Raw genomic sequence first — 8594 nt, forward strand, 5'->3', positions numbered from 1 at the left:
CAGTTGCTTTTTTCTTTTTATTCTAGAAGGTAAGATTATGTATGTAGAAAGTTCAAAGTAACCTAAAGCTATTACAATTTATAATTTATAAGTACTAGTTTCATGGTAAATACAACAATTATATATTTTTGTGCTAGTAAAAAAGGAAAACAAAACTTTTAAAGAGATTCCATTTGTAATAACATCCCATTTATAATAAATATGAAAAAAATCTAAAAATATATATATGTAAAAGCTTTACATAGGAAACTATAAAACATTACTGAGATAAGTTAGAAAATATCTAAATAAGTGGAGAGATGTACCATACAAGGGGTCTTCACAAAGTTTGTGAAAAATGCGTATTATGAAAAAACTAAAATAAACTTGTACTAACTTGTTATAACATATCTGAACCAAATCCTATTTGATGCACTAAGAAGTATAAGATGTCAGTTTGAAAAGAGCTTCTTTCAGGGAAATAATTAATCTTGTTTGTGCTCTAATCAAAGAAGACCAACCACAGCAGAAACAATAGTCAATACCATCTCAATTGGTTCGGCTTACACAATCCTAACTAAAAAATAAAAATAAAAAAATAACGTTGAACAAACTTTCCACTCAATAGGTGCAAAAACCATGTGCCCAGATTAGCTGCAGACAAGAGCAGAACTTTCAACGAAAATTTTAAAACAACTGAGATCAAGATCCTGAAGCATTTCCTTGCAGAACTGTAACAGGAGATGAAATGTGACTTTACCAGTATGATCCTGAAGACAAAACACAATCAAAGCAATGGCTACCAAGAAGTGGAAGTGGTTCACTCAAAGCCAAAGCAGACTGGCCAAGAGCAAAGGTCATGGCAACAGTTTTTTGGGTTGCCCAAGGACCAAAGAACAATAATATCTCCTTATTATGAGAGTATTTTGAGAAAGTTACCAAAACTTTAGTAGAAAAATACCTGAGAAAACTTCACCAGAGTTCTTCTCCACCATGACGATGCTCCTATCTTCTTATCAAACAAGGGCAATTTTGTGAGAATTTCTATAGGAAATCATCAGGCATCCACTTACCGACCTGATTTGGCTACTTCTGACATTTTCTAGGTGTTGGTTTTTTTTTTTTTCTTATCTTAAAATATCTTTAAAGGGCACCTACCATTCTTCGGTTAATATTGCAAATCATGACTGCATTGACATGATTAAGTTCCCAAGACCCTCAACTCTTTAGGGATGAGCTAAATGGCTGATACCATCACTTATAAAGGTGTCTTGAACTTGATGGAGTTTATATTGGAAATAAAGTTTATACTTTCCACAAATGTTTTGAAGTACCCTTATATACACATATTGAGTCAATACTGTCAAGATGACAATTTATCTAAATTGATTTATCAATTCAATGCAATACAAAACAGAATTTTTGCATATATGCACCTAATAACAGAGCACCAAAATACATGGAGTAAAAGCTGACAGGAATTGAAGAAATAGACAATTCAACAATAATAGCTGGAGACTTCAACACTTCACTTTTAATAATGGACAGAACAACTAGACAGAAGATCAACAAGGAAATAGAAGTCATGAACAGCTCTGTAAGCGAGCAGGAGCTAACAAACATCTATAGAATATTCCACCCAAAAGTAGCAGAATAAAAACTTTTTGCAAATACACATAAAACATTCTCTGAGATAGAACACATGTTAGGACATAAAATAAGTTTCAATATATTTTAAAGGACTGAAATCATACAAAGTATATTCTCTGACCATAATGGAATGAAATTAGAAATCAATAACAGAGGGAAATTTATAATATTTACAAATATCTAGAAATTAAACAACATACTTCTGAATAACCAATGGGTTAAAAAATAAAACATGAGAGACATTAATTTGAGTTGCATGAAAACAAAAATACAACATACCAAAACTTAAGGGAGGCTATGAAAGCAGTGCTTAGAAGGAAATTTATAGCTATAAGTATCTGTATTTTAAAAAAGAAAAAAGATCCTGAATCAATCATCTAATCTTTTTCCTTAAGAAACTAGACAAAGAATGGTAAATTAAACCCAAAGCAAGCAGAAGAAATAAAATAATAGATCAAGGTCTAAATAAATTATAGTCTTTTCAACAAATAGTGAACTGAATATATACATGCAAAAAGATAAAGTTGGGTGTGTACCTTATACCATATTTTTACTCAGAATATATTTACTCAAACATAAATTTACTCAAAATGTATTGAAGACCTAAGTTATGGACAATGAAGTTAGCTTAGGTTAAATCTTCCATGGCCTTGCATTAAGCAATGATTTCCTAGAGGTGACACGTAAAGTATAAGAAACCAAAGAAAAAATAACGTTGGACTTCAAAATTTAAAAAATTTATGTATCAAAAGACACTATCAAGAAATTGAAAGAACCCACAAAATGGGATAGAGTGTTTTCAAATTATATATCTGATCAGGGTCTAGTACCCAGAATATTAGAAGAAGTATTACTCAATAACAAAAAGACAAATAACCCAATAAAAATTGGGAAATAATCTGAATAGACATTTCTCTAAAAATGATATATAAATGGCAATAAATACATGAAAAGATGTTCAACATCATTAATCATTAGAGAAATGCAAATCAAGTCAGAATAAGATACCACTTCACACCCACTAGGATGGCTCTAATAAAAAATACAGATGATAGCAAGTGTTGGACAGTTTGTGGAGAAATTGAAACTGTTGTCATTGTTGGTGGGAATGTAAAACAGTATAGCTGATTTGTAAATCAGCTGGGCAGTTCCTCAAAGAGTTAAACGGAGTTGCCACATGATCCAGCATTTCCATTCTTAAGTATATACCTGTATTAGTCCGTTTTCACATTGCTATCAAGATACTACCTGAGACTGGGTAATTTCTAAACAAAAAAAAGAGGTTTAATTGAGTCACAGTTCTGCATAGCTGGGGAGGCCTCAGGAAACTTACAATCACGGTGGAAGGCCAAAGGGAGGCAAGGCACATCTTACACGGTAGCAAGAGAGAGAGTGGGGGGGTTGGGGGGCAGAGAGAGAGAGAGGGAGAGAAAGAAGAGAGAAGAGACACACACACACACACACACAAAGAAAACTGTCACCTTCATCTAGGATCCACAATTGAGAATCACTGGGATGTATATGTGAACTCATTCAAACTCAACCCTTCAAAGACATGGATAATTTAGCATTCAACACCATGCACTTTATGAAATAAGGCTCAAATGCCCTTCCTCCTATTTCTCTCCTCTGTTTCAAGGCAGAATAGATTTGGCTGATGACAGATGTGGTGTAAGTAACCACTCTTGGAGTGTGACCTGATGCTTCTGGATTCCCATTCGTAGATTCTTGTTCTCCAGGAGAAATAATAGGATTCAAGTCATAGCAAAATCTGAACAAGCAGCTCCCATCCAAATCAGCCTCTGAACAAGCAGCCCCTCCAAACTGAGCCTTTTCACAGAGCCCCACTTCCTGTCTTTGCCAGGCCCATATTCCCAAGGCCTTACTTCAGATCCTGGTCCATCCCCATAAGGTCTTTTCAGACCTTTTAATTATTATTAAATTAGTTATTTTGGTGATTGGTAACATTCAGTAACTAATTTAGTAATATTTGATAAATAACTTTGTAGCCAGGGTATGGTAGCCTGGACTATAAATGTATCTCTGATTCATATATTTATGAAAGCTTTCTAAACTGAAAACAATTTCAATATGACTTTTACTTTTCCTCATTCCAAGGTGAGGTCATCATGATAATCATAGAAATATTATGAGATATGACAGCATAAGGCACTATGTGGACTTTTTAAAACGTTGCATCAAACATTTACTAATCCATGTGACTGTACCAACATGCATTGTTCCAGTAGGCTATCGTGAACGACTTTGTCAAATGTCAGGCTAATATCCATATGTACTTGTATTACATTCTCCTAATCTAGCTAATATATTAACTTTTCCCAAAAACAATAAAAACAAAAGAATCTTCTCAATTTAAAAGCACACAGGGGAAAAAAAATCCTCCAATCTGATATGTCTTTTATATGATCTTGGAAAAGTCTTTATTTATATTATGTTTTCATTGTTATAATCTCTAAGGGAGGCATTATGAGGCAGTGGATAAAAGCCTGGATTTGGAGTCAGGAGACAGACCTGGACTCTGTCTCTCATTGCTGGTTGACCTTGGTAAAGTCATTTAACTTTCTGCTTATCTCTAACGTGGTAAGAATAATGCTTTCTTTCTACTTAGTATCTAATTAAGAAAACAAAATCCCATTCAAATATTTACAGCCCAGGGAATTTAATACAAAGCATTGCTTACTCAGGTGGTGGAGACTTTCAGAGTCATAAGGGAATGGTGAAGTAAACCAGAGATTTCAACAATAGGAAGCTATACTACTCCTCAGCAGGAGACAAAAGGGAAGAAGCAGAGTTCTAGAGTCCAGACACAGAAGGCTTGTCTCATAGGAAGTGGACCCCGAGAGGAGAAGCAGCTACCTGCTGCTTAATGGAGAAGGCCCTATCTCCCATTGCTTCCCATTAGCCAGACCCAACTGGCAGCCAGCTAATAAGGATGGGGGCATAGTTTGCAAGGTCTGGCCCCTGGTAATACAAAGCAGAGCAGAGAAACAGTGAGGAATAAATCTGGGGGCAAATAAAGTACTGTTGTAGGGTTACTGTGAGTAATAATATAAACCAAAGAACATATAGGAAAGGCCTTTGTACACTATAGAGTTCTACAAAACATAATGAAGTGTTGATTTATAAGATGAATTTCATTTAAGACATCAGGAACATCTCTCTCTCCTCTGATCTATAACATTTTACCTTTACTTTCCCTCCACCTACTTTCTTTCTGCCCAATTCTCTTGATTTTTAAACACATGTCACATCTTTCTCTGCATGACTTTAATCCCTGAGGCCAAGCCTATGTCTGATTCATTTTCATAAGCATCACCATCCATTTCCCTTAGTAGGTATTCAGTAAGTATTGGAAGGAGGAAGGAAAGAAAAGAAGGAAATAAGGAAGAAAAGGAAGAAAGGGAAAAAAGAATAAAGAAGGTGGAGGGAGGAAACAAACAGCATATCCTGAAGTTAAACTAACTTACAGTATAAACGATGATTCCTGCCGGTTGCGGTGGCTCACGCCTGTAATCCCAGCACTTTGCGGGGCCGAGGCGGGTGGATCAGGAGGTCAGGAGATCAGACCATCCTGGCTAACACAATGAAACCCCGTCTCTACTAAAAATACGTAAAATTAGCCAGGCATGGTGGCACACACCTGTAGTCCCAGGTACTCAGGAGGCTGAGATAATAGAATTGCTTGAACTTAGAAGGCGGAGGTTGGTTGCAGTGAGCCAAGATCGCGCCACTGTACTCCAGCCTGGGTGACAGAGGGAGACTCCATCTCAAACAAACGAACAAAGATGATTCCCATATTGCATATTAATGGCATTAAGTCAGAAAATTCTTCCTCATAAGGATTTGACTGGAATGTTACAGGATGTTTAGCATCCCTGAGCCCCACCCATTAAGAGATAGAAGTTCCTTCTATGATAAACACAGTCATCCACATTTCATAGCCCCTAGGAGATGGCTGAGGCCCATTCTCAGCTGAAGGATACATCTCCATCAAGCCCAGCCTTGTGGCAATTCCAGGCATCCTTTCTTCTATGCTACCAACCCAATATACTTCCCTGAAATGATTTCTCTATGACAAAGTTCACCTCCTCAAATCTCCTTTGGATCACTTTGTTGCATTGCATGTAGACGATAAATATTGAGAACATTTATACTTCATTTAGTCATTTTCTCCCCAAACAGATATGACAATGAATAATTTTATCATAAAATCAAATAAAAAGTGAAAGGGAAGTATATTAGCCAAATTTACAAACTCCATGATTCTCCAGTTGACAGTGGGGTTCAGGACACACTACTTAACAGTATTTAAGCTGAAGACATTTGAGAAAACTGCAGAAGCAGGAAGATCACTGTCACCTTCCTCTGCCCTTCTTCCCTGAAGCAGGTCATAAAACCTAGGAAGGATTTCTTGACATTCCTCTGAAGCAGGTCATAAGACCCTCATGTGGGAGGTACCCTCCCTATACCAGGAGGAAAGGAATATCCTTATCTCTGAAGGCAACAGGACACAGAGAAGAAACTGAATAAACAGGCCTTGCTAAGTTCCCCCAATTTGTTACCATTAGATCATACTCCTTGCCCTATCATATTTCTCCATGATGCTCCACTCTTCATCAAAATGACTGTAAAACATTCAAGTTGTAACTGTTTCTTTGGGTCTTCATTTCCCTACGAAGGCTTCTGTGTCACATAAAACTTACATTAAATAAATATGTATGCTTTTCTCTTGTTAATCTGTCCTTTGTAATAGGGAACTCTCCGATCAACCAAAGATGGAGAGAGGAAAAAATATTTTCCTCCTCAACAAGACAATTACAACACAGTGTGTTAAAAGCTGTAACAGTAGCCAAGAGCCTTAGGGACATGCCTGAGTGTGTTCCATTTCAGCAGCTATTTAGGGACACTTTGAAAAGGCCTGGGCAATAATTGGTCCACACTGTGGACTTCTAGGAACTTCCCATCACAGTCAGGGCAGGGACCTTGGAGGGCAGAAAGGATGATGGTGAGTTGCCTGATGTGGTAATATCCTAAGTTACAACTGCAGGTTCAATTCAAACCCTTGAACTGTGGGACCTACAAACAAGCAGGCAGCTGGTGCCAAAGCACAATCCATTTTGATTTGACAAGATGATCCTTGTTTGTCTTTCCTACTAGGCCAGCTGACACATTAGCCTCTCTGTTGCTTAATGATGCAGTTGTTATTGTTGCTTTCCAAAATGAAGCATCACGTGGATATACAGACGTGTGCAAAAAATATTTATGGCCTCTCCCAATGAAATACATGTCACAGCAAGCTCTCCCACTGAATGTATTCACTTATAAATGTCACTCCACCCCCCATTTGCCAAGAAATAAGGGTCCAGGAATGGCAACACGACCCTATGAAGATGTATAAAATGCACACTGTGAATTAGTCCTTAAAAATGAAAGGCTCTGTGCTTGGAAGTACTTAAATCATTGTTGAAATTTCAGATTTCTTCTGCTTGAACTGTGCATGCTGACTGTGATTCATCAGGGCCTCACTCCTGTTTGGCTTCAGACATGCTGAGAAATGACCCAATAATCCCAGAGGAAGATGAGCCCATCCGTTCTCTGAATTTTCAGAAACTCAATACATATATCTACTAAGAAAGTAAGTCTGTAATGTCTCGTCATGGTGGCCTGTTGTGTCAGGGTTACCAGCCCAGGACCCAGGATCAATAGACACTGAACCAACGACTTTGTCTATGGATTGACAGAGGCCTTGTACCTCAGGGAGCTTTACGTGAGCATCACATGAAACAGTGCTGCACACGAGTCTGCATGTGTGTGCATATGCATGTGTAGCCATCCACTGTTATGAAACCCTTATTTGCAAATCCTCCAGGCATAAACTGAAAAGGAAATTCATTCAAATGAGACAATAAAGAATTTGAAAGTGCTTTCTAAGCTGTAAAACACATGCTAATGATGATTGGTAGTTGCCATTTTATTATTAGTGCCATTTAAATCTTTGATTGTCATAATTAGTTATCATCATTAACATATATAGAGGAGAATTTTTGTTATCTAAAAAGCTGCAACTTGAGTTACTTTCAGGACTAGAACTATCTTTAAGACAGAGAGTCAAATCATGAGTGAACTCCCATTCACAACTTCTACAAAGAGAATAAACTACCTAGGAATGCAACTTATAAGGTATGTGAAGGTCCTCTTCAAGTGAACTACAAACCGCTGCTCAAGGAAGTAAGAGAGGACACAAACAAATGGAAAAAAATTCCATCCTCATGGATAGGAAGAAGCAATATCATGAAAATGGCCATACTGCCCAAAGTAATTTATAGATTCAATGCTATCCCCATCGAGCTGCCATTGACTTTCTTCACAGAATTAGAAAAAACTACTTTAAGTTTCATATAGAACAAAAAAGAGATCATATAGCCAAGACAATTCTAAGCAAAAATAACAAAGCTAGCGGCATCATGCTACCTGACTTCAAACTATACTACAAGGCTATAGTAACCAAAACAGCGTGGCACTGATACCAAAACAGACATATAGACCAATGAAACAGAACAGAGGCCTCAGAAATAATGCAACACATCCACAAGCATATGATCTTTGACAAACCTGACAAAAACAAACAATGGGGAAAGGATTCCCGATTTAATCAACGGTGTTGGAAAAACTGGCTAGCCATATGCAGAAAACAGAAACTGGACCCCTTCCTTATACCTTATACAAAAATCAACTCAAGATGGATTAAAGACAAACATAAGGCCTAAAACCATAAAAACTCTAGAAAAAAACCTAGGCAATACCATTCAGGACACAGGCATGGGCAAAGATTTCATGACTAAGACACCAAAAGCAATGGCAACAAAAGTCAAAATTGACAAATGGGATCTAATTAAACTAAAGAGCTTCTGCACAGCAAAAGAAACTATCATCAGAGTGAACAG

The sequence above is a fragment of the Colobus angolensis genome, unplaced genomic scaffold, assembly GCF_000951035.1.
Source record: "Colobus angolensis palliatus isolate OR3802 unplaced genomic scaffold, Cang.pa_1.0 Scaffold101, whole genome shotgun sequence".
Lineage (NCBI taxonomy): Eukaryota > Metazoa > Chordata > Mammalia > Primates > Cercopithecidae > Colobus > Colobus angolensis.